At 44.2% G+C, this 27,760-nt stretch overlaps 1 protein-coding gene across 1 annotated transcript in view; it reads right to left on the reverse strand.

Annotated features, from left to right (window-relative positions):
* Positions 1-23,518, reverse strand: part of ANXA4 (annexin A4) — an 80,646-nt gene extending 57,128 nt beyond the window's left edge. The window contains exon 1 of the mRNA XM_005575673.5: positions 23,477-23,518. The gene's annotated coding sequence lies outside the window, so the exon portion shown is untranslated. The remainder of the gene's footprint in view (positions 1-23,476) is intronic.
* Positions 23,519-27,760: the final 4,242 nt, after the last annotated feature.

The raw sequence follows: 27,760 nt of genomic DNA on the forward strand, positions 1-27,760 counted from the left end.
TTGGCGGCCTCCATTCAGGTTCCTAACACTGACCCACATCCCAGAACAGGCCACCTGAGCCTACAGTATGAAGGGACCTGCCAGCCTTGTGGCACATTCCTACTGAATCCTCTTCGCTGGAAGATCACATGTGAGTGAGTCATTCACTATTTTTCTTTGGTACATGGTTTCACTTTACAGCCCACAAGGATGACAAATTTAAACCACTGGTCTGCAGATTGCAAAGGGTGTGACTGGGCCCCACCCAAATACTAAAGGCTTTCAAAACCGTCTATGAAATAGGAAAATGACAGTAAATCTCTTTTTTTCCTTTTTTTCTTGGAACTTAGATCCTTCTAAAAGTAAAGGAAGTTTTATTGCAGTGACGGGGTTTGAGTCAAGAGAAATAACATTTTAAACATGTATTCAAAGGCAAGATGTAGAAGCTAAAGGAATGAAAACAAATTTGGAGGCCTGCCTGCTAGGCCATCTGAAGAAAGAATCGATTCCAGCCTAGCACCCAACTAGTAACTTACAGAGGATCTTTTGTCCATATTTTGGCCAGTTATTCACAGGATTGCTGAAGGCAATAATAATCCTTTTAATCCACAAGTAATTCAAAAATACGTATCTTAGGCCTGGTGCAGTGGCTCACACCTGTAATCCCAGCACTTTGGGAGGCTGAGGCGGGCAGATCACCTGAGGTCAGGAGTTCGAGACCAGCCTGACCAACATGAGGAAATCCTGTCTCTACTAAAAATACAAAAATTAGCTGGGTATGGTGGCACGTGCCTGTAATCCCGGCTACCCGGGAGTCTGAGGCAGGAGAATCTCTGGAACCTGGGAGCAGAGGCTGCAGTGAGCTGAGATCACACCACTGCACTCCAGCCTGGGTGACAAAGGAAGACTCCATCTCCAAAAAAAAAAAAAATGTATTTTACGTATAATTTAAAACATCCCACGCCTTCTCTGCCCTTCCCACATCATGCCAAAGCCAGTTTTGCCTAAAAGGCAGGGGAAGGAGGGAAGGAACACTTATTAAATACTCCTCCATGTTATCTTAATCTACTCAATAACCTCTGGGACAATGACTATTATTTCCACTTAACAAGTTAAAAACTGAGACTTAGAAAAGTTGTGTAATTTGCCTGAAAGTCACACAGTTAGCATGCGGCCAGACTGGGATAAAACACCTAGTTTGCCTGATTCGAAAGCCACTAGATACCACAGTAGTGAAAACTGGTTGTGGTGCGTTCTATCTTGTCTTAAGAGGTAGGGCTAAATAGCTACATTTTACAACACTAAGGAAAGTCACAGTGGCCTCAATGGTTGCTGGGAAAGCTGGTTGGGTGCCACATGCTGATAGTTTAATCCTTGCTTTGTTGTATGGTCTTAGTTCCCAGGCTCAAGCTTCGAATACTGCATAAATCAAAGCATATTCTAATAAGCTTTACAAATGTGCAGCTTCCCTAGCTTGTTTCTCTGGGCACCATATCCAACTTGCTTCAGATATAATGAAGCACCAAATATAGTGCTTTAGATTTTCCTAAGTAATTTTTTGTTTTATTTTTACTTTCTGAGTGACCCGTAGTGCCACCTGTGGACTACAGCCTTTGGAATCTTGGTTGGCTGGTTTTTTTTGTTGGTGGCAGGTTTTTTGGTTTTTTGTTTTTTAACTTTTCTTTTGAGATGGGGTCTCACTATGTTGCTCAGGCTGGGCCTGAACTCTTGGGCTCAAGTGGTCAGCCTGCCTCCACCTCCCAAAGTGCTGGGATTATAGGCATAAGCCACTGCACTTGGCCTTCTGCCTTTTAATTGCAGACAAACTAGATGGATTTCTCTCCCCCCAGACCAGTGAGCTCAGAAACAAGAAGCTGATGTGGTGGTAAGTCTGCCGATTGCTATCATGAGACCGACAGGATAGTTGTACTGATGTTTCATATTCATTCACCGACTCATTCAACACACATTATCTGAATGCCTGCCCCATGTCAGGTACCATTTGAGGTACTATACGGCACGCTTTCCTTTCTGCCTGTATACCTTTCATGACAGTATATGATCCCCTATGCCTTGTAAGTTTAAGAGTAACCTGCCATTTAAAAAAATCCTGGAGGCTATGGAGATGACTTGGTTGAACTTCCTGCTGTGAGGACTCTACAATCTTTCGCAGTGGTCCTCTCTCAGCTTCCCGTCACCCTCTCTCTGGTCCTGGGTTCACGCCTCCATAGGTAGGCTTTGCCAGTGCTAAGCAGCGGTAACCATCAGGAGAGCTGGCCTTATATTCCTCGTTCTGTCCTCTAGAGCCAGGGGGACTTTATTTTAAAATAAGGATTTATTGAGCTAGTTGTACTGAACGCTTATGTGTTTTGTCACTATTACATCATTTTGCCCTATTATTGTCCAGTGGACTGGAAATGATAATTTAAGTTTTAGAGAAGTTAAGCATAGTACCCCAGGTCACTCAGTAATAGGTGATAAGAGCTATGTTTTCATAGGTCTGCCTGTCTTTAGAGACCTTTATATATGCTGAATACATGCTATAATATATACTTGCATATACTATATAAAGTATGCATATACTAATGTGTATAATTATATAAATATTATATATGTATATACACATACTTTCAATATATGTATATGTATATATTTACATAATGTGCATAATAAATGCAAAGTGTATATATATAAAGAGTGTATATATATGTGTATAATTAGGTGAAAAGGCAGATGACAATTCTAGAAGCTTTTAGAATAATGATAGAATAAAAACTAAATTGTTACATTTCTTGCTGAGCTAAAACTTTCTCATTCTTCATATCTTTTAACAAGCTGGATGCAAAAAACAAAACAACAACAAAAACCTTCCTCTTCCAGACTTATCTCATGGAAACTGGACCACACTTCGACGGGCAGACAGATGGCCCCGGTCAAACGTATTTAGTACAAGGCTGGTGGCCATTTCAAGAAAGCAGCGCATTTCTAACCCCCACACGCTCTAATTCAGCCGTACAGCCTTTCTGGTGGGAGAACAATGCGGCATGGCTCTGTAATATGTCTCTTTGGGCAGACATATGGTCAGAGTTGTGCCATCTCCAGCTAAAAGGGACATAAAGATTCCACCCAAGCACATTCTGTGGCCCCCACCCCTTAAAACAGGGCCCAGCATCCTGTGTTTAGTGATTAGTGCAGGTAGGGAGGTCATGGCTGATCCAACCACAATAGCAAAGTTCCCAATGTACAGCCTGCTTCAGAGACTACTGATGCATCATGCCTTTGGGGTATCTGAATCCAGTGTCAAAACAGGTTAGATATAATGACCCCATTTGGTTATGTTTATTTTAGCACCAGCAATATTAAGACTATCCAGTATACACCAGTAGGGAGAGAAAGGAATGCCAAAAATAGCTCTTTTCGCTCTTGCTACAAACTGAAAACATTATGGGCTTTCATTCAAAGCCTCAGATGGAGTTGGCACAGCTGCAACATGTGCTTTCCAGCCCTGGATGGCTGTTGCTTATGCTTTTGGAGGCAGCGCCCCTCCAGGCTTAAAGGCACAACTCTTCTTTTGATCACTCAGGGTTGATTTTCCCTGTTTCAGATCAAAATGTGAAGTAAACCATACATAAGAGAGTAATTCTAAGGCTAAAATATAAGTATGCAAAGAAAATGGGAGTAGAAATAGAGGGGAAATTCTTGCCCCCCAGAAAGAGTGCATTTCTGCCAGACTGGATTGTTAGGGTAGAAAAGACTTTAGAGAGCATCCGACCCACCCCTCCACTTCTAGCTAGGAAACAGGCCTATCTACAGGTGAGTGATGGGTTTGCCTTCTGGGCAGTGTGCTTGGTAATAACACGTTAAGTTCTGTCAGCTGACACAAGGTCTGGAAGTTTCTGGCACTGTGGGCAAAAACAAGTTCACCCTGGGATGGGAGATCTATGCCACCCTTCTGATGAGAAAAAGAAGGAAAAGTGCAGGTCTAACTATGGTGTGCCAACTTCCTGGCCTAGTTGCTAATTTTGCATCATGGGCCATTCAGATAAACAGAAACTTTTCCTTCAATGACCACCCCATCCTTCCTCCATAACAAAGTGGTTGGAGCCCTGGAGCACAACCACCTGGATTTATAATCCTCCTAAAGATACCTTCTGACTGGGTGATTTGGACCAAGGTATAGTCTCTTGTGCCTCAGTTTCCTCATGGGTAACATAGAGTTAATAACAATAGTTCCTTTATAAGACTGCAAAAATTAATCAAGTTATTACATCATGTAAGTACTTAGAATGGTGCAGACACTGCGTACTCAACAAATGTTAACTATTCTTCTATTGCTGTTCTTTTCCAAGTAGTCTTTATCACATCTACAGTATTCTAGCATTACCTGTTTAGTGAGCTGTTTAAGGTGGGGTTACCAAATCTACCCACATGAAAAGCATCTGTGGCGTACAGAGTTCAGGCATTCACATTTACCAACAAGTCAAACCAGATTCCTTTGCGGTTCTTCTGGTCACCAAGTCCATAAGGTCCTCAGTTTGTGTCTGTCCTCTGACAAAAGCATTATCCAGTTGTATGAATTCTAAGGCAGCATCTTTCCTCACCAAATTCTCATCCTAGGCCTCTAGTTTCCTGTTTCTAAATTTTAGCAGTGCCTTGCACATAGCGGGCCTGCAAGAAATGCTTGCTGATTAATTGAACTGGCTGCCTCTGAAGCCATAGGACTGACATTAATTGCTATGGCTCCTTGGGCTTCCTGAAGGCCTCATTGCTAGGAAGGACCCTCTCTAGCCTTCCTCAGCCCTCCCCAGGATCTCCTCCTCTCACTTTGTTTCTGAGACCCATCGTATTCTCTAACCAACCATTAGCACAGTATCAAACTCCAGTCACACTGGGGTTTATTTTCCATCCACATTTAATTTTAGACTAGGGGTTTGGATAAGCCTCAAAAGCATTACTCTGGCTAAATGAAGCCAAACAAAGTATTTGTATGAAATGCTAGAACAAACAAAGCTAATATATAGTGCTAGAAAGTGCAAAAGTGGTTGTCTGGGGCCAGTGATTAGGGGCACTGGTGAGGCAGAAGGGATACTAACTGTAGAGGAGCATGAGGCAACATCAAGGGGTGATGAAATGTTCTTTACCTTGATTGGGGTAGTGTACCCAGATACACACATCTGCCAACACTCACTGAACTCCACTCACACCCATTACAATGGCTATTACTCAAAACAGAACAACAGAAAATAACAAATGTTGGTGAAGATGTGGAGAAACTTGAACCCTTGTACACTGCTGGTAAGAAAGTAAAATGGTGCAGCCACCATAAAAACAGTACGGCGGTTCCTCAACAAATTAAAAATAGAATTACCATATAGTCCAACAATTCCTCTTCTAGGTATACATATACCCAAAAGAACAGGAAGCAGGAACTTGAAGAAATGTTTGCACATCCATGTTCACAGCAGCATTACTCACAATTGCCAAAAGTGGAAGCAACGTAAGTGTCCCTCAACAGATAAATGGATAAACACAACATGGTGTGTGGGGTGTGTGTGTGTGTGTGTACACATATGTACATTGGAATATATACAGTAATATTACTCAACCTTACAGAGGAAGGAAATTCTGCCACATGCTGTAACACCGATCAACCTAAGGACACTATGCTAAGTTAAATAAGCCAGTCACAAAAGGATGAATACTACATGAATCCACTTACATGAGGTACTCAAAGTAGTCAGATTCATAGAGACAGAAAGCAGAATGATAATGCTGGGGGAAAGGGAAGAGGGAGTTACAGTTTAATAGCATAGAGTTTTAATTTTACAAGATGAAAAGAGTTCTGTGAATGGATGGTGGTGATGGTTGCAAAACAATGTGAATATACTTAATGTCACTGAACTGTTACATTTAAGAATGTTTAAGATGGTAAAATTTCATGTGTATTTCACCACAATTTTTAAAAGTTGATTTTAAATGTTAACTCCTTAAAAGAAACGACGACTCATCAAACTAATCACTTAAGATGGGTGCATTTTATGGTGGCATAAAACCTAAGTAAGAGGTCAAGTTCTCAACCTAAGTAAGAGGCTCACAGTGGCCTCTCAGGGAAGCATGCTGCTGTTATCCATCACTCAGCAATGCCCACTCTGAGGCAAAATCCAAACCAGTGTAATCCAGGTGGCTTTTGCACAGCATCATGAGTAAAATCATCTCCTCAACTATAATTGTTATTTAAAGAGAAAATGTGTCAAGCATGGTTGGGGTTATATCATGTTTTCTGATCTGTTCTCAGAGTTATTTTAGAATAAAAGTCCCTTGAGGAAACATGAAAGGTCACTTAATTTCATGTTCATCTTTCAGAAACACCATTGGTAAACTATTACAGGTGAGTGTGAAACTAATACTGAAATCCCAACTGGTTGATCACACAGGAACCCCAACACGTTCATCACAAACTACTGGCATTGATCTCCAGTTCTTGTCCATTCTATCACGAGGGATTCTCATTTGTCCATCTGCACTTAGGCCCCTTCAGTCTCTCTTTATGGGTCACAAACTACAGGCCTCCATTTCCCAAGGTCCAAATTCCAAGGTTGGCCAGTAATGTTGGTATCTTTTGTTGTCTTAGCAATCATAAGTCTTGGGGATAAATGAAGAGGACCTTGTCAGAAAAAAACTAAGACCAGGTGTGGTGGCTCACATCTGTAATCCCAGCACTTTGGGAGGCCGAGGTGGGTGGATCACGAGGTCAGGAGTTCAAGACCAGCCTGACCAACATGGTGAAACCCCGTCTCTACTAAAAATACAAAAATTAGCTGGGCATGGTGGTGCACGCCTGTAATCCCAGCTCCTCAGGAGGCTGAGGCAGGAGAATCGCTTGAACCTGGGAGGCGGAGGTTACAGTGAGCCGAGATCACACCACTGCACTCCAGCCTGGGCAACAGAGCGAGACTCCATCTCAAAAAAAAAAAAAAGTACAAGAGGGAAGGGATTTGCAGTGAGTCAGTGATAAAGCCAGACTGTTGTCCTTGTTGGGTTCTATTTGCCTGGAATACAGGCATTATGCAGCCCGGAACTTTCTTTCTGGCTCTAAACATACAACATCAACTACCTTTATTTGCCCATGTGGGGAAAAAACAAAAAGCCTTCTCTTTCCAGATGAACCGGAAAAGCAGCTTCGTTTCCTACACAGATTTCAACTGGCTCCACCTCGGAGATCTGGAAGTGAGCAGAGAGTAAGCACTGCTCTCTTCAAAGTCTCACTTTGTTCTGAGGCCTCCCGCGCCCCGAAGTCATCAAGTTCCAGCTCTCTGGGCAACTCCTCCTCCCCTTGGATCAGCTACTCCCTCTCTGGGCCAGGGCAGGGTTCTGTTCCCAAATCTTTCCAAAATTCAAGCTGACTCTGGCAGAAGAGCACAAAAACAGAACTGTAAAATTCTTGCACAGTGGATTTCTGATTCACGTGAGGAACTCAAGCGATCTTCCCACCTCAGACTCCCAAAGTGCTGGGATTTCAGGGGTGAGCCACTGCACCCAGCTATGTTTTAAGATTGATAAAGATTCTTTACCTTTTGATGAATTGATTTCAATTGATAAGATTGAAAAACAAAGGCATGTTACTGATGTACAATTGAGGAGAGTGGCAGAAGCATTACAGCTGGCACAGTAAAGAACAAGAAATGGAACTGACAAGAGAGTTTGTGAATTTACTTAACTTGGAAAGATGCAGTTTTAAAAGTGAGAGGCTTTTCACTTCAAAGTCAAATTCTTCTAAAAAACATGAATCAGTTTTTTCAATGTGCATGCAAATATTAAAGGAAAATTATTTTAGAGTACTTGATCTAGTTATTGGAAAAATTTTGAAGTATGTTTGAAATGATTTGAGCATGTAAATTGATGTGAAACTGAACATTTCATGAAATCTAAACACAGACAAAATATTTGATGAAAAATTTGCATTTAAATTTGGATGTGCTATCAGTTTAAAATACACATTAGACTGCTACAACACAGCATGAAAAGAAGCCTATAAAATATCTCCTTAATAATGTTTATATTGATTACATGTTGAAATGATAATACTTTAGGTATACTGGGTAAAATAATCTATATGATTAAAGTTAATTTTGCCTGTCTCCTTACTTTTTTGAACGTAATTATTAGATAATTCAAACTTGCATTTGTGGCTTACTTTATGTTTATTTATTTTTAAATTAATTAATTAATTAATTTAATAGAGACGAGGTGTCACTCACTATGTTGCCCAGGCTGGCCTTGAACTCCTGAGCTCAAGCTATCCTCCTACCTTGGCCTCCCAAAGTGGCTCACCAGTGTGAGCCACCACACCAAGCCTCACTTTGTATTTCTACTGCATAGCACTACTCTACACATATTTCATCTTATTTGTTAATAATTGTTATAGGTAATGTTGACTAAACATTTATTATGGTCAGATACTGTTCTGAACACTTCACATGAACACTCAGACTAGCTCTTTAAATCACGCACACAAAAACGTGTTTATTTATCTTCTCAGTGCCTTCATTTCCCCATTTGCTAAAAAAGAAAAAGAAAAACATAACATGCACCTACATCAAAATGCTAGAAAACAAGGGAAAAAAACAAAGCCCCATAATATTTAAAAGAAGAGTCTATCTCTCAAAATAATCCACTGAATTATTCAGAAGAAACACTTAGGAAACTATTAGGCATCCTCAGTGTTTGGTAGAATAACACAGCACTCCAAACAGAGAAGACTGGCTGGCACCAAAATATCACTAAATCCTTTCAGACTACAGATTTTGGCTTAAATATTCCATACTTATCACATCAAGGGCAAGATTCATTTTCTATGACCATCCTCTCCTCCCTCTCTCTATTTAATCAAGTGACAAGATATTTTAGATTTTTAAACCATATGTGCATTCAAAAATGACTTACCAACTCATCTCTAAATATCACCCTTTTCACTACTGTTTGGTTTCAATGAAATTGTTTTTTCATAAACATGGAATCCCCCCTAAAAGAAATGAAGACTAACTGCAGAGGTCATAGAAAATGTAATACTAATACCTCAAAAAATCACACAAAAAAAGATAAAACAGGCCAGGCGCGGTGGCTCATGTCTGTAATCTCAGCACTTTGGGAGGCTGAGGCGGGTGGATCACAAAGTCAGAAGATCGAGGCCATCCTGGCTAACACGGTGAAACCCCATCTGTACTAACAATACAAAAAATTAGCCGGGCGTGGTGGCCGATGCCTGTAGTCCCAGCTACTCCGGAGGCTGAGGCAGGAGAATGGTGTGAACCCAGGAGGCAGAGCTTGCAGTGAGCCGAGCTTGCGCCACTGTACTCCAACCTGGGCAACAGAGTGAGACTCTGTCTCAAAAACAAAAACAAAAAAAATTAATTGTCTTTTTAATATTAATCTTTATTTAATTTTGAATTTTAAAGATAATATGTGTACACGGCAAAAAATAATTATTGTTTGGTTTTGTTTTAGCAACCTCAGGATCTTCTGGTAGTAACAATGAAGTATGCATCCTGGACAGTCAGTGCTGGTTTTATTTGTCACTATTAACCTCTCCTTCCCTCTAGCTATTATTATTATTGTTATTATTAAAGTAACCTGTGTGATCTGATAAACTTGTTTTCCAAATCCTGCAGAATCTAGGTAGAGGTAGAATTTTTCACTGCAGTGTTGAAAATAATGAATCTTTCCACACTTACAAATACAAATGATTAACTTTCATAGAATTTTAGAGACTGGAAAGCCATCAGCAATCATCTATTTCCCCTTTTCATTTTATTTTGTAGATTATTAAATCAACTTTAAACACTGTAAAGGACATTTTTTAAGTCATGTAAACTTACCATCTACTTTCTGTTTATTCCAGTCTTTCAGCATAGTTGTAATCACAGTATGTATATAATTTTGTGTTCTACTCTTCTTAATTTTCTATATTTTATACAATCACCATATTTACTATTTTACTATAGTCTTCTATCAAACTGATATAATTTACTCAATGTCCCTACTACTGGTTGTTCAGATTTTCTATCTCAGAAATATAGTCTTTTTTTTTTTTTTGACAAAGTCTCTCTCTGTCACTGGAGTGCAGTGGTGCTATCTTGGCTCTGCCTCCTGTGTTCAAATGATTCTCCTGCCTCAGCCTCCTGAGGAGCTGGGATTACAGGCGTGCACCACCACACCCGATTAATTTTCAGAATACTTTTAGTAGAGACGGGGTTTCACCATGTTGGCAAGACTGGTCTCGAACTACTGACTTCAGGTGATCTGCCCACCTCAGCCTCCCAAAGTGCTGGGATTACAGGCATGAGCCACTGTGCTTGGCCTATAATCTTTACAATTAGCTTTGTAGATATTTTCTTCTGTTGGCTTATTCCTTGTGATATCTGATAATTATGAACATTCTAATTGTCCTCCAAATTTATAAGGCTATCCAAAGCCCAACCACCCATAAGTTAGCTTGCTTGCTCAATTTCTTTATTCTTAATTTAATATTTAGGCATAAAATGGAATCTTATTAACTTGCCTGATATTTTTTATTTTTTTAAGAAACAGGGTCTCACTCTGTTGCCCAAGCTGGAGTGCAGTAGCACAATCATAGCTCACTGCAGCCTGAAACTTCTGGGCTCAAACAATCCTCCTATCTCAGCCTCTTGAGTAGCTGGGACTACAGGCATGTGCCATCCCTTCCAGCTACTTTTTAAAATTTTTTTGCAGAGATAGAGTCTCCCTATGTTGCCCAGCAGGCTGGTCTCAAGCTTCTGGCCTCAACCAATCCTCCTGCCTCAGCCTCCCAAAGTGCTGCGCTTATAGGTGTAAGCCTCTGTGCTTGGTCTCCTTTTAACCTTAGTAGTAGGGGTCGGGTACGGTAGCTCACGCCTGTAATCCCAGCACTTTGGGAGTTCAAGACGGGCAGACCACTTGAGGTCAGGAGTTCAAGACCAGCCTGGCCAACATAGTGAAACCCTGTCTTGACAAAAAACACAAAAATTACCTGGGCATGGGGGTGCACGCCTGTAATCCCAGCTATGCCAGACGCTGAGGCACAAGAATTGCTTGAACCCAGGAGGCAGAGGTTGCAAATATTTGTTTTCATATTTACTACACTGGGACAGAGATGAAAAAGAATAAGACATAATATTGGGTACACTCTCCCGTACTGCAGGTAGGGACTATAAATTGGACAGTACTTTTTTTTTTTTTTTTTTTTTTTTAATGAGACAAAGTCTCGCTCAGCCACCTAGGCTGGAGTGCAGTGGCATGATCTTGGCTCACTGCAACCTCCTTCCCCTGGGTTCAAGCGATTCTCCTGCCTCAGCCTCCTGAGTAGCTGGGACTACAGGTGTGTGCCACCACGCCCAGCTAATTTTTGCATTTTTTTTTAGTAAAGACCGGATTTCACCACGTTGGCCAGGATGGTCTCAATCTCTCGATCTCGTGATCCACCCACCTTGGCCTCCCAAAGTGCTGGGATTACAGGCATGAGCCACTGTGCCCAGCCCTGGACAGTACTTTTGGAGGGCAATTTGGCCATTAGAAAATTGTATGCACCATGCAACAAGAATTCTACTTCTTGGGATTTATCTTTCAAAATATAACAGAAAAGGCTGGGCGCAGTGGCTCACGCCTGTAATCCCACCACTTTGGGAGGCTGAGGTGGGCAGATCACGAGGTCAGGAGATCGAGACCGTCTTGGCTAACACGGTGAAACCCCGTCTCTACTAAAAAAACAAACAAACAAACAAAAAAACAAAAAACAAAAAATTAGCCGGGCATGGTGGCAAGTGTCTGCAGTCCCGGCTACCAGGGAGGCTGAGGCAGGAGAATGGGGTCAACCTGGGAAGCGGAGCTTGCAGTGAACCAAGATCACGCCACTGCATTCCAGCCTGGGCAACAGAGCGAGATTCCATCTCAAAAAAAAAAAATACACACACACACACACAGGAGTTCAAGGCCAACCTGGACAACAATATGTATATACACATACAGAAAAATGGCTGGGTGTGGTGGCTCACACCTGTAATCCCAGCATTTTGGGAGGCTGAGGCGGGCAGATCACCTGAGGTTAGGAGTTCAAGACTAGCCTAACATGGTGAAATCTCATCTCTACTGAAAATACAAAAAAATTAGCCAGGCATGGTGGCGCATGCCTGTAGTCCCAGCTACTCGGGAAGCTGAGGCAGAAGAATTGCTTGAACTTGGGAGGCGGAGGTTGTAGTGAGCCGAGATGGTCCACTGCACTCCAGCCTGGGGAACAGAGCGAGACTCTGTCTCAAAAAAAAAAAAAATTAATTAATTAATGTAATTTAATAAGTAGTAGGAACACTGACTCTTCCTTTTTTTTAAACTTGTATTCTTCTTTGGGAATTATTGGTGCATATGTTTTGTCCATTTTTAGGATCTTGGTGCTTTACTGACATATACATTATGCATATATTATAAATTTTAATATTTTATACCAAAAATTAATTTTAAGTATGTTTCCAATTTAATATTCTTCTTTTAGTTTTGCATAGTCAAAATTTGGGAGAAAAAATTTAAATTATACCTGTCCATCTTTTCCTCTGTATTCCTCCTTATTATATTTCAATAGTTAGAAAAGTCTCTTTTTCATTGAAATGTTGGTAACTGTTGAGGTGGGTGATGAATAGTTACATGGCGGTTCATTTTGCTATTCTCTCACTTGGGTGTATATTGGAAAATGTTCATAATAAAAGCTTTTTTTTTTAATGCTAGTCCAGGGAAACAGTAGAAGTGGAGAAGGAACAAAGAAATCTCTGTAACTGGCTGTGATCAGTAATAAAAACTTTTTTAAAAAACCATCTCTTCCTCATTGCTAGAAAAATCATCCTATTTTATTTCTACTAGTTTTTCTCCCACCCCTTTCATCTTACAGTTGAGGAAAGGCACCCATGAGGTTAAAAAGTAACCAGCTGACTCTGTGACTCATCTTCCCCCTACTAAACTTAGCCACCACCCTTTCTTTTTTAGGCAAAGCAAAAACACCCCAAGGCAGGGCTATTTGGAAAGGGCTAGGATTCAATTAAAGAAAGCTGGGCTGGTAGCTTCCAAGCGACTGGTGTTTTATTCCTACAAACTTACACCAACCCTAACCCACACGGTAAGGCCGGGGATGCGCTGATAAACCTAATAGCCAGCTCTCCAAGGAAAGGACACCCTGATGTGTAGCCACTTCTTTGGTGTAAATCTTTGCACCCTGACCAATTTCAAGTTACTATTGTGATGTCACTGAACTGGGAGTTGGGAGTAGATGGGCAGCAGCACCCCATTACACATTAATACTAGTCTCACCACACAGATATAATAGACACAAATACCTTCAGGAGCATAGATAATGGCAAAAGGGAACTTAAGAACTACGAAATGATGAATTGTTTTAAATACAAATTACTTACAAATATTCATATTTCAATATAACTTATTTACTCATTAGTTCATATAATTTAATTTTAAATCACAGCTGGCTATATTTAACAATCAGCTTGCAAAACCTCTAAAAATTTAACAGTCAGCTCTCAGGGCCTGATACAAGGACAATTTAGCACATCACTGGGAGATAGAAGAATAACAAAAACAAGATTTTTTTTTCAATCATGGTAACATATATATAGCAAAATTTACCATTTTAACCATTAAAAAAATTTTTTTGAGATAGGGTTGCCCAGGCTGGAGTGCAGTGGTGTGATCTCAGCTCACTTGAGTCTTGACCTTCCTGGCTCAAGCGATCCTCCTATTTCAGCCTCCCAAGTAGCTGGGACTACAGGTGCAGGCCACCATGCCTGGCTAATTTTTGTAGAGACAGGGTTTTGCCATGTTGTCCAGGCTGGTCTTCAACTCCTGAGCTCAAGTGATCCTCCAGCCTCAGCCTCCCAAAGTGTCGGGATTACAGGTGTGAGCCACTGTGCCTGGCCTATTATGACCATTTTAAAGTGTACAATTCAGTGGCATTAAGTACATTCACAATGTCTTGCAACAATCATCACCATCCATTCCTAGAACTCTTCCATCGTTCCAAACAGAAACTCTGAACATGTGAAACAGTAACCCCCTCACCTCAGCCCTTGGTAATAACCTCTATTCCACTATCTGTCTCTATGAGTTTGACTATGGTAGGTACCTCATATAAGTGGAATCATATAACATTATCCTTCTGTGTCTGGATTATTTCACTTAGCATAATGTTTTCAAGGTTTGTCCATGTTGTACCATGTATTAGAATTTCATTCCTTTTAAAGTGAAACCAAAATTTCAAGACCAACATTTAGAGCCACCATCAGTATACAATTAACCAGGCCTGGAGGGAAGATGCATTGACCTCACTCCACCTTCTCACTTCTTTTGGAACAAGCCCAGCCTAGAGTCACCAAAATACAGAAGGCTAGGTGAATCCCTCTATGCAAAACACAGCCAGAGGGGAAGGCCGGGGACAGCCTTAGGTGGGAGCACAAAAGAACCTGGAAAGGATAGGATGTGTGTGGCAGGCATGATAAAATCCTATTATGTCATCTTTTCAATGAACCCAGATCAGTATCATTTGTTCTAAAAGTGTGGTTTCCAGACCAACAGCATGACCATCACCTGGGACCTTGTTCAAAGTGCAATTCTTAGGCCCAACCCTAGATCTACAGAATCCTAAACTCTGGGAATGGGATCCAGCAGTTTGGGTTTTAAGAAGCCTCCAGGCCATGCATGATAGCTTGTGCCTGTAATCTCAGCTATTGGGAGGCTGAGGTGGGAGAATCCCTGAGCCCAGGAGTTTGAGGCCAGTCTGGGTAACATACCAAGACCATCATCTCTAAAAACTAAAAATAAATAAATAATCTTTGTCAAGTGCAAGAATCCCGCCAAGTGATTCTGATACATTCTGAGGTTTGAGAACCCTGGTTTTATAGTAATAATTCTAGACTCAAACTATTGATGTCTAAAAGGTCCCCAAACCACCCCGTGAGCATTTCATAAGTATAGATTGCCAGTCATGACTTTACATCAAGTATGAGGAAATGGGAACAGATATAAGTTATGTTAATGGGGGATGTTATAATACCCTTTTTTTTTTTTCTTTGAGATAGAGTCTTGCTCTGTTGCCCAGGCTGGAGTACAGTGGCGCAATCTCGGCTTCACTGCAAGCTCCACCTCCCGGGTTCACACCATTCTCCTGCCTCAGCCTCCCAAGTAGCTGGGACTACAGGCGCCTGCCACCTCGCTCGGCTAATTTTTTTTTTGTATTTTTTAGTAGTGACGGGGTTTCACCGTGTTAGCCAGGATGGTCTCGATCTCCTGACCTCGTGATCTACCCGTCTCGGCCTCCCAAAGTGCTGGGATTACAGGCGTGAGCCACCACGCCCGGCCATTATAATACTTTTAAAACACTTGCATAAACATGACTTAGGAAATATTGTGTTTGCCAAAGATTATTTAAACAGCAGAGTTCTCAAAACCATCCACTGCAAACATGCATTACTCCTGGTAGGCCAGATCTGGTATTCTATGATATCTGTGAAACTCCAAATTAAATTATCTTCCCACAGATGGGTGCTGGCATAGGCTGTCAATGAAGATCATTCAGGTTTAGAATCCAGAACTAGAACCAAGTTCCAGTCCCTGTTCTGCCCTCCAGATTTAACCCCACCTATGAGAGCTGGTTTATTTTGGCATAAAATTGGGACAGTAGCAGTTCCTGCAATGCACAGACTTTTTTGCAAAAATCAGCAATAATTTCAACTTCCATTACACTTTCCTTCTTCCTTAGGAGCAGCTTCTTTCTGTTTAGAGAGTGGGTTTGGTAAACCAGGAAGGTGGGGCTAGCCCCAGCAGGAGATAATAAGTGGTCCAAGGCAACCCCATTTGAACAGCCATGAATGGGTTAGGAGTGGCCATGTGACCCACTTCTGACCAAAAAGAAATAAGGATAAACCTGCTAAGATGCTTTGAAGTTCCTCCAGGCTAAAAAGACAGAGTCAGCCAGCCAAATTCCCCCTTTCTCCTGGCCCTGGATGTTGTCAGGACACGATGTCTGGAGCTATGGCTTCAAAACGATTCTACTTAATATAGATTGTATAGCATCTGTCTAGCTTGTTATATGAGGAAAGTTCTCAAATTCAAAAGTACACAAAAGTCATGTGGGGAGCAGTTAAAATACAGATTTTTGGTGACTACCCTGGAGATCTTGGGTGGGCCCCAGAGACTTCATTTAATCAAGTTTAAATAAGCAACCCTGGCATTCTCCTCATAAGAATCAGTCCAGGCCCTGTTTCTTACACAAGTGGTTTTCAGTCCCCAGTTCCAAAACCGCCACTCGCTATGTGTGCAGGCACTCACAGTCCTTACTTAAAATTTATTTTGCCCCTATCATGTGCGAGGTATGGCAGGAGAAAGATGGAGGGGGACATGATCTTGCCCTCCCAAGGATCCCAAGGATCTTGCTTCTCCCAAGAGAAACAGAACAGGTATATAACTAGTCTAAGGACAAAGCGGCATGTGAGAACTATTACGAATTGCAGGGTAGAGGAAGATGGACAATGTACCTCTAAGAAATTCAAAGAGCTCTCATGTGACTTAGGCTTTGAACAATAATGCGATTTCAATAGGGAAAGAATTTTCCAGGCAGAGAAAACAGTAAAAGCAAATCTCCCGCTATGATTATGAACATTGAGACTTATTTGGAAAAGAGTAGTTAGTTTGGAGTTGAGTGGGAGTTTAAGGACACCATGAAGGGAGCAAGAGCTACAAAAGTAATTTTCAAAACTGGATCATTTTTGTGGCAGGCCAGGACTAGAGGGTGGACTAGATTTTCTAGGCCATGGGAAACTGTCCATTCACACTGCACACTTGTAGCAAGGCCCGAGTATGTGCTCAGCAGCACTGTGCTAGCCAGAGGGGGCTGCTGGTCCTTGCCCTCAGTGGAGCTCAAACCTGAAGAGAGGAGGCAGGTATGTGATCAGACATAGTAAGGTGTGAACATTCCCATGCTGGGGAAATCACAGAGTCAGGAGTGTGTAGGAGAGGCCCCTGACCCAGATTATATCAGGGAAGGAGACCGTGTCTAAGATGAACATTGGAGGTCTGGACAGGCTAAGCAGGGAAGCAAGGAGCCATGTTTCTCCAAGGCTAAATCTCTGCCTTGGTTTCCTTCCTGTTACCCAGCACTTTCATTTTATCTGAAAACATTTATTACATAACTTTACCAGGCACTGGGGCAGATGCAAAGGGAAGTAGGGATTTATATCCCAGGCCAGCAGTTCCTTACATGGGATCCTTGGACCCTCTAAGACCTATCCCTCAATACTCATCTGGCCTGTCTCCCATACACCTACAGAATGGATTTAGTTTCTAAGGGACCTCCATCTCCACCTCTGGGACTTGCCTGCCATAACAGACATGCCATTCCTTCAGTGTGCTTTGGCCTAGCTTTCTCATCTCCATGACTGTGCATAAGCCCTTCTTCTCTAGCCCTGGCTCAATATAAAGCTTCCTCCTCCAGGAAGCCTTCTCTGACCACTAATGATACAGTTAGGTGTACCTCTTCTGTTACTCCATGGCAGTCTGCACATATCTGTCAAATTATTATACTAATCATACAGTCCTATGACTTTTGAATCATTGACTTACTTATCCCCCTAAGTCAATGTGTTTCATTCTTGAATCTCTAGTGCCCGTCACTTATATATAAAGAAATGCACCTTTGCCCATTTGGCAGAGGCCACTGACCTCCTGCCTAGCTCTCGAAGACTCTACCCCAAGGTTCTGAGCTGTCTCCCCTCCCTTCAGATGCTGCCCTAAGTCTTGCTCCCACGAGGATGGGCCACCAGAGTCATGATGCAGCACATTGTCCTGCTTCAGCCTCTGCTCCCCACTCCTCACCTGGACCCCCTGGATACTCAGAATGACCTAGATCAATATCAAGTTCATCTTGGACAAGTGGTTTGGACTTAGACTCTCCTTCCCCTCTGAAAGAATTCAGCCCCATGGCTTAATCTCCCAGCCCTGTCTTTTTCAGCTGATTTCCCTTTTTATTTATTTATTTATTTATTTATTTATTTATTTATTTATTTATTTTTTGAGACAGGGTCTCATTCTGTCATCTAGGTTGGAGTTCAGTGGCATGATCTTGGCTCACTGCAACCTCTGCCTCCAAGGTCCAAGTAACCTCCCACCTCAGTCTCCCAGTAGCTGGGACTATAGGCGCATGCCACCATGCTTGGCCAATTGTTTTATATTTTTGATAGAGAAATGGTTTCGCCCAGGCTGGTCTCGAACCCCTGAGCTCAGGCAATCCACCTATTTCAGCCTGGGATTACAAGCATGAGCCACTGCACCTGGCCTGATTCCCCCACTTTTAACCCATTAGACAGAGTGGTAAAGCATAGGATATAGTCATACTGACAAGTTCAAATCCTGGCTATGCCGCTCGTCAGTGTGCAACTTTGAGCAAATTACTCAACCCCTTTGTGCCTCTGTTTCCTCATCTTACATTGGCAATGATAATACTAGTACCCACCTACTATGGGTGAAAATTTAGTGAAATATCATACCAGATGTCTGGCACAGGGTCAGGATCATAGAAGACACTTGGTGAACATTAGCTATCAATGTCTCCAGCAGAGACAGGCAGGTCTTTCACAGACTAAGACACAGTCTGGCTGAAGATAGGGTTCCAGGCTCCAAAGTCAAGGTCAGGCCCCTCAGTGCCCATGGCCATTGATATCACCAGAAGAAATTTCTCTGACAAAGGCTCCTGCCCCAGAAGGTCTACCTAGTTTACGGGCCCTGATTTATTCCATCTACCTCCTGTCTCTGCTTCTGCAGCAAAAGACACCCTGGAATCAATCAGACCATTTAAAAACAGAGCTAGGCCAGGTGCCGTGGCTCATGCTTGTCATCCCAGCACTTTGGGAGGCTGAAGCAGACAGATGGCTTGACTCCAGGAGTTTGAAACCAGCCTGGGAAATGTGGTGAAACTCTGTCTCTACAAAAAATACAAAACATTAGCTGGGCGTGGCAGTGCATGCCTATAGTTCCAGCCACCTGGGAGGCTACGGTGGAAGAGTTGCCTGCACTTTGGGAGGCTGAGGCAGGCAGATCACGAGGTCAGGGGTTTCCACCCTGGCAAACATGGTGAAACCCCGTCTCCACTAAAAACACAAAAATTAGCCTGGCATGGTGGCGTGAGCCTGTATTCCCGGCTACTTGGGAAGCTGAGGCAGGAGAATCACTTGAACCTGTGAGGCAGAGGTTGCAGTGAGCAGTGGGTGACAGAGCAAGACTCTGCCTCAAAAACAAACAAACAAACAAACAAAAGAACTATCCTTGAGAAGGAAGCTTTTAGCATTTACCACATTACCTAGAGTTTATACATAATGACCAAAATCTAAGTTTCCTTGGAAAGGTGATATGTTTTTATTAGTGCTTTATTCAATTTATGAAGTATGCACATATTCATATAAGTGTTTCTAAAACATAGTTTCTCTGTCGGGCATGGTGGCTTACACCTGCAATCCCAGAACTTTGGGAGGCTGAGGCGAGCGGATTGTCTGAAGTCAGGAGTTCGAGACCAGCCTTGGCAACATGGTGAAACCCCACCTCTACTAAAAACACAAAAATTAGCTGGGTGTGGTGGTGGACGCCTGTAGTCCCAGGTACTCAGGAGGCTGAGGCAGGAGAATCGCCTGAACCTGGGAGGCAAAGTTTGCAGTGAGCTGAGATGGCGCCATTGCACTCCAGCCTGGGTGACAAGGAGAGCCTCTGTCTCAAAACATTAAAAAAAAAAAAAAAAAAAAAAGCATAGTTTCTCAAAGTGAGGCCCGAATCACAGTCATCCAGGGAGCTGCTTAAATAAGCAGAATCTGCATGTTGTATAAGCTTCCTGGGTGATTTTGATGCACCCTGAAGTTTGGGAACTATAGCTTTAGAAGTTACCTGAGCTTAACCTGCTAACCCTTTCCAGCTCCATCAGAAAAGGGCTGTGGACCTCTGCCTAACCACCTCTAGTGAGAGAGCTCTCGCCAACATCAAGGCTGCCCAGTCTGTGGGTTTTAAAAGCCACTTCTTCAGATTCAACCAGAGCCTATCACCCAGCTCTGCCAAACACCTCGAAGAGCGAGTTTATTCCCTTGTCCACACGTCAAACACCTCTGGCATTTAGGGCTGCTGGCTAGCATGCACCCCCCACACTCACTGCAAACTTCTCTCTCTTTTTTTTCTTTTTATTTAGAGACAGGATCTCACTCTGTCACCCAGGCTGGAGTGCAGTGGCACAATCATAGCTCACTGCAGTCTCAAACTCCTGGGCTCAAGGGATCGTCCTACCTCAGGCTCCCAAGTAGCTGGGACAACAGGTGCACTCCCTTTCCAGCTGAAACAGTTCTAGTTCATCCAACCCCATTTCACATCAGCTTGACAAGAAGAAAATAAGAAAAAGAAAAACATTTGTTCAAGATTTAGTTAACAACCTACGAAGCCACAACTCCAAATTACTATGAACCAAGCACTGATGGAGTTATGGTAGGGCGGAGAGGATAAGAGAACAGGCTTTTGGGCCGGGCGCGGTGGCTCAAGCCTGTAATCCCAGCACTTTGGGAGGCCGAGTCGGGCGGATCACGAGGTCAGGAAATCGAGACCAGCCTGGCTAACACGGTGAAACCCCGTCTCTACTAAAAAAATACAAAAAACTAGCTGGGAGAGGTAGCAGGCGCCTGTAGTCCCAGTTACTCAGGAGACTGAGGCAGGAGAATGGCGTAAACCTGGGAGGCGGAGCTTGCGGTGAGCTGAGATCCGGCCACTGCACTCCAGCCTGGGCCACAGAGCCAGACTCCGTCTCAAAAAAAAAAAAAAAAAAAAAAGAGAACAGGCTTTTGTATCCTGGCAGCTGGATTTAAGCTTTAGTTCACAAATGGTCTGAACTTGACCAAGGATGATGATATGGAACCTTAGGATCCTCAGCTGTAAACCAATGTTAATAACCCCACTGCAGGTTGAAGTGAAGATTAGATAAGACAGTCTAAGATGAGTGTTATTAAAAGTTGCTCCAGGGAGGACACTGCAGTGTCTATCAAACTGCCTCCATACGTAGCCCTAATTGCAGTGAAAACAAACCCTCAAGGGCTAGGTTTGGACCAAATCGCAGCCCAAATCCCAAGCAAAATGTTTTCCAGGTTTCTTGTTTTAGATTTAAAAGGTATATAATTTTTGGATTCTACTTCAAAATATATCTGTGATTGTTTTAGTATAAAAAGTGTTTTTAATCTGAAATATTTGTGTAAAAATGACAAAGAAAATCTCCTCCTCTTGCTTTTGTTTGTTTGCTTGCTTGTTTGTTTATCACCCAGGCTGGAGTGCAGTGGTGTGATCATAACTCACTGTGGCCTTGAACTCCTGGGCTTAAGCGACTCTCCCTCTCCAGCCTCCCAAGTAGATGGGACTACAGGTGGGCGTTACCATGCCCAGCTAATTTTTAAACTTTTTGTAGAGATGGGGTCTTGCTATGTTGTCCAGGCCTCCCCACTGCTTGTTTATTCTGGAACTTCAGGTACTCCCTGGCACACTGCCCACCATCCCCAGTGCCTGCCACTCATCTTGATCTCCCTCGGAGAAAAGCAGGCTTAGTCTACAATCAGATAATAAGTGAGCTCAGGAAAACAAAAGAGTGGCTGGACATAAACAAAGAAACATGCCACTGGACATGAGCCTGGGGATGACCAGGAGACTCACCCTTTAAATACTAAGGCCTGGAGTGGTACACGGCTTGACTGTGCGGGTTACCCTCTAAATTGCTTGCAGAGAAAAATGATCCCTAACCAAATGCAAGAACATCCAGGAGGGAAATTCATAGAAGCCCTTGATCCAGTAGCTGTGTGCCTGTGCCTGTGCCTGTCTACGTGTGAGTGGGGGCAGGGGTGTACTTGCGTCTATATCCTCAATCAACAGAAATCTGACATGAGCTGAATGAGGATGGCCTTGGCCTGATAGGGCTCTGGGGAGTCAGCAGTTCTTGGGTCACTGGGGTTATCCATTTTCTTATTCCTGTCCACTTCCTCTCCTACTTGCTCTTCCATCTGTGTCTGAGAATTCCCTGGCAACGAAAAACCTAGGGTTTGGATGCTGGGCATGGTGGCTCATGCCTGTAATCCCAGCACTTTGGGAGGCTGAGGCAGGTGGATCACCTGAGGTCAGGAATTCAAGACCAGCCTGGCCAACATGGCAAAACCCCGTCTGTACTAAAAATACAAAAAAATAGCCGGGCACAGTGTCGGGTGCCTGTAGTCCCAGCTACTCGCGAAGCTGAGGCAGGAGAATGGCGTGAACCCGGAAGGCAGAACTTGCAGTGAGCCGAGATCGAGCCACTGCACTCCAGCCTGGGCGACAGAGCAAGACTCCATCTCAAAAAAAAAAAAAAAAAAAAATCTGGGGTTTGATTATCAATAGTTACCAGTTACCTCCTGAGTAGCTGGGACTATAGGCACGTGGTGGCATGCACGTGTAGTCTCAGCTACTCAGGAGGTTGAGGTGGGTGAAACACCTGAGCCTGGGAGACAGCGTGAGCTGTATCCAGGCACTGCACTCCAGCCTGGGCTTCAGAAGTGACACTGCGTCTCAAAACAAAACAAAAAATTAAAGGGCAAACAGTAGGGAATGGAAAGGGGTGGTGGGGTGTCATGGACTGGTGGGCAGGAGAATGGATAACTTGGAGAGCGCCACCCTATCTATCCTTCCCACTGTCAGCAGGAGAGAGCAGATGCCGAGTTCCAAGAAAAGCACGAGTTATGCAGGACCCACTCTGCTCTATCAGCTCAGAAGACTTGCATTGACCCGGGGGGCACTTCTGCCGGCAAATTGTTGAGAAGCAATCCTCTTTGGCCCCAAAGTCTCCAGCTGGTCAAAGTCATGACAAACTGGTGAGACTGAGCCACCAGCCAACTCAAGTCATGGACCCTATAATGATCAGACTCCGATGTGCCGGGCACTGTGCCGAGGGCATTAGACACACAAGAAGGTAAGACAATAGTAAGGATCTAGGAGAAAGGAATAAGTTTCTTAAATGGAGTAAAGAAAGAATCAAAAAGTAAACTGTAAGAGGTGTTAGGCGCAGTTAGTTACGGTCAAGATTATCTCGGTCCTTTCTTTTTGATGCCGGAGTCCAGCACACGGACCGAATAAATAGCTGCCGTGGTCTCTGATCCGCGTCCTGAGCTGTGTAAGCGGCCCTGGATGTCTGGATGGTGCCAGTGGTTAGGCGCCGCACTCGCCTCCCTCTCGCCCACCCGGAGCGAGTCCCGGGCCCGCTGGCCCCTTCCACCCTGTGGCCGCCCGGGCTTGCCCGCAAGCCGGCGCCGAGCACCCACTCTAGGGCGCAGCGCGGAGCCGGGCATCCCCGCGAAACCCTCCCGGGCCATGTTCCCCGTTCCCCGAGCCCAGGACCCCCGGCCCGGAGCCCCTTTACCCCTCATACCGAGGCCGGGCTGCGCTCCTCCTCTGCGGCTGCGGAGGTCACACCCTGCTGAGGGCCAGACGGCGGGTCTTATCCGGGACGGATCCGCCCCGCTTTGGGGTGGAGACTGAGCCCGAGTTCCTGGTTTTTCCTCTGCCCACGAGACCGGAAAATCCCTCTCTAGGCGAAGCGCACCTGGGGCCCCGGGCCGGGACAGCAGCGCCCGGCGCTCTCTGAGGGGCGGGCCTCGACCCTCGGCGGGTCCGCCCTCCACACGTGCCCGCGCCCCAGGCCGGCCGGATCCCCCGGCCTCGCCCCCTGCCCGGATTGGATAATGCCGCCAGTACCGCCAGCCCCGCTCCTGGTCCCGCAGGGTGGGAGCAGTTGGATTCTCGGGGTCCCCGTGTCCTGGGCGCTCCACACCCTCGGAGGGCCGAGCCCGGGCCACCTCGCCAGTTCCTCCCTGCGCCTGCCGCGCCCATCTCCGCGCGGAGCCGCAGTCCCGCCTCGAATCCACGCTTCCCCCAACCCCGGAAAACCGTTTCTCTCCCAACGGCAGGCTAGTGCTGAGCCCGTGGCCGGAAAAGTAGAAAGTGAAATCTGAAGGGTACTTTTCATTTCCCTCTTTTACAGGAAAACACATTCCCAAAAGTTTCCAGCACTTCCCTCTTCCCTGTGCGCCCAGCAGGCCGGGAAAGCTTTGGAGTAGGAGTTAGGAGCAGCTCCGGATCTTTCTCTATACTCCTGTGAGTGACTGAGGTTTAGACACTGTCCGTGGCTCCCAGGTTCGACTTGGCGCGGCGCTCATCCCTTGTAATAGTGTTGTGTTTTTATATCTGCTTCCCCTGCTGGACACAGCCTCTTGAAGCCACCAACTAGGGCTAGGTCGTCTTAGCACCCATGCCCAGCACCGATTCCACCACGTAGTGAATGCTTGCAGAATGAATCCGTTGAGTCTATAGGCACATTCAATTTTTTTAAAAAACAGAGAATAGCCCGTTTGGGGAGTGTTTTCTATCCGACACATCAAAATATAAGTGGTTAATGGCACCCTTAAAGCTGGAGAGGTAACATTAAATTATTTCATTAAGATGTAATTTTAAAAGGTGGTTTAATATGGTTTAGAGCATGGGTTTTAGGATCAGACTGATTTGGATACTAAAACTGGTTCTGCCTCTTTTGTCTGCATGTGATAACTTAAATTAAGGCTGGGAACGGTGGCTCACGCCTGTAATCCCAGCACTTTGGGAGGCCAGGGCAAGTGGATCGCTTGAGCCCAGGAGTTCGAGACCAGCCTGGCCAACGTGGTGAAATCCCATATCAAAACACACACACACACACACACACACACACACACACACAAATTAGCTGGGTGTGGTGGCATGCGCCTGTAGTCCCAGCTATTCAGTAGGATGAGGTGGAAGAAACCCCCAAGCCGGAGAGGTGGAGGCTGCAGTGAGCTGAGACTGCGCCACCGCACACCGGCCTGGGCAACAGAGCGAGACACTGTCACGGAAAAAAAAAGAAAAAATAAGTAAAATAACTAGCCGGGCGCGTAGCCACGCCTGTAGTCCCAGCTACTGGCCAGGCTGAAGCAGGAGGATCACTCTAAGCCCAGGAGGTCAATGTTGCAGTGAGCTATGACTGCACCACTGCACTCCAGCCTGGGCGACAGAGTGAGACCTTGTCTCAAAACAAAAACAAAAACAAAACAAAACAAAAAATTAAAGGGCAAACAGTAGGAAGAAATGAAATACAGATAATTCATTTCCTCAGCAAGATTAGAGAGACACTGCATCCCTTACAAGCAACAGTTAGTCTGGGTGAGGTGGCTCAGACTATAATCCCAACACTTTGGGAGGCCCAGGTGGTTGCTTGAGGCCGGGAGTTTGGGAGACTAGCCTAGGCTACATGGTGAAAACTTGTCTCTAAAAAAAAAGAAAGAAAAAATTAGGCTACACGAAAAAAATAAAGGTTAGGAATGAAGCAGACGCTGTTGGCACCGCGCTCAAATAATCTTTACTAGGTGGGTGCGTCCAGCCCCAGCTCACTGCCCCCTCACTGCCCGCTTCTGCCGATATTTGCGCTCAGACCAGACTGGGGAAGCCACAGCCAGAGGCTAACTTTTTTAGGGTATAAAAGATGTGACTTCCTTGCTGCATTGGATAATACTTTTTAAATATTGGGAGATTATTTGCCATTTTTTGTGCTATTCACAATGTAACAGCTACAAATATGATACAATTAAAAATGTTAATAGTAAAAAAATAAATAAATAAATTAGATGATGGAGTATAATCCAGTGCAGAGATTCAGAAGATGCTCAGAGGACATTGAATAATAGCTTTTCAATTACATTAGGGAAATCCCCAGGGTTGAGAAACCTTGAACTTGGCTGAGTTTGGATTTTGAACATTTATTTGACCATATTTATTATAAACAAATCAAGATAATGCAAATGAATTATTCCCTTGTGAAGTTTTGTTGTTTAAACAAAAAGGAAATATTTCTTTATAAATAAATGACCTGTCACCACTTAAAAAAAAAAAAAAAGGCCAGGAATAAATCTGCGGTACCCTTCATATGCCAGAGCTCCCATGGGATCAGACTGAGGCTAAACTTCATCAAAAATTTGCCCAGTTTCTCCCTCTGGCCTATCCTATTTCCCTCACTTACCTAGAGGCTTCCCTCGAGAATACGCTCACTACAGCACTTGCACTAGAATCCCAGGATCAGGCTCTGTTTCTAGGAAACCTGATCTAAGAGTATTAAAAAAATTAATATAATTGTAGAAATTCAACTCCAAGAAGCCTTTAAATTAAAGACAGGGCTGGGTGCTGTGGCTCACGCCTGTAAACCAGCACGTTGGAACGCCGCAGTGGGAGGATGGTTTGAGGTCAGGAGTTTGAGACCAGTCTGGGCAACATAATGAGACTCTCTCCCCCACCCACCATGTCTCCTAAAAAAAAGAAAACTAGCCAAGCCTAGTGACACACACCTCTAGTCCCAGCTACTGGGGAGGCTGAGGCAGGAAGATCACTTGAGCCCAGGGTTTGAAGCTGCAGTGAGCTATGCCCCTGCACTCCAGCCTGGGTGACAGAGTGAAACTCTGTCCCCCGCGCCCCACCCCGCAAAAAAAACCCACACTTTTTTAAATTAAAAAAAAAATTTAAATCTCACAAGGACAAGGGAATAAAAGAGGAAAAATAATAAGAGTTTGGAACCTGGAAAGCACGCGGACAGGCGACAACTGACTTAACAGACCTGAGAAAGCCGACTTCCAAACCAGGAGTAGGGAAAACCAAGAAACAACATGACAGTGGGATTTCTTGGGATAGGAGAGTTTGCTGCACTGGATGCGTTTGAAAGTGGGTGTGTAGGTGAGACTAAACCCAGGACGATTTCTTGTAAGTCTGTACAAGAAGCAGTGAGCCTCCCCAACACTGCACAGTGGCCACTGCTCCTCTTCCGCCAGGGCGGATGATTGGACGCATGTCCTCTGAAGAATCATGCAGGGCTCTCTGGAATGGGGACACCAGATGTAGTCGAGGTGTTCTGGTTGTCTAAGTTTGCCTAAAAACCACCCCAACACTTGAAGATGACTTAAAACAATGACCATTATATCTCATGATTTTCTGGTTCTGAATTTGAACTGAGCAATTCTTCTGTTCCACCTGGCATCAAGAAAGATCACTGGTGTTATCCAGCTGGCAGATGGGCCAGTCTGGAGAACTCACATATTGGGTACCATGATAAGAAGAGCTGGAAGGTTGGTCTCGACTGGCACTGTCAACTAGAGCATCTACACATGCCCTCTTCACATGGCAGGCTAAGGGTCAGATTTCCTTCATGGAGGCTCAGGGTTTCCAGAAAGGATACTCCAAGACATCCAGGCAGAAGTTACAAGGCTTCTTCTTATGCAGGCTTGGAAGCTGATGAATGTTATTTCTGTTGCATTCTATAAGTCATGCCTGTCACTAGGGCCAGCCTAGATTCGAGGGAAGGGGATTAGGCTCCATCTCTGAGTGGGGAGGGGTGGGAGGGTGCAAAGAATTTGCAGCCATCTTTCATCAAGGCCAAGAGATGAACACAAGACTAGGGCTACTGTACTGAAATTGAAGAGCCACATGAAACTTAAGATGATGTCTACTGAGCTGCTTGGTATTCTTCCCACTTGGCTCCTAGAACTCTGGCAGCCAGGACCAAACTCACTAGGATGGGGAGTTTGGAATACTCTTCTCTGGGGAATCTAAGAGAAAAGACCTGAAAAAATGTAATAATTTGCGCAATGAAACTGGAGGAACC

Source organism: Macaca fascicularis, chromosome 13 (assembly GCF_037993035.2).
Source record: "Macaca fascicularis isolate 582-1 chromosome 13, T2T-MFA8v1.1".
NCBI lineage: Eukaryota > Metazoa > Chordata > Mammalia > Primates > Cercopithecidae > Macaca > Macaca fascicularis.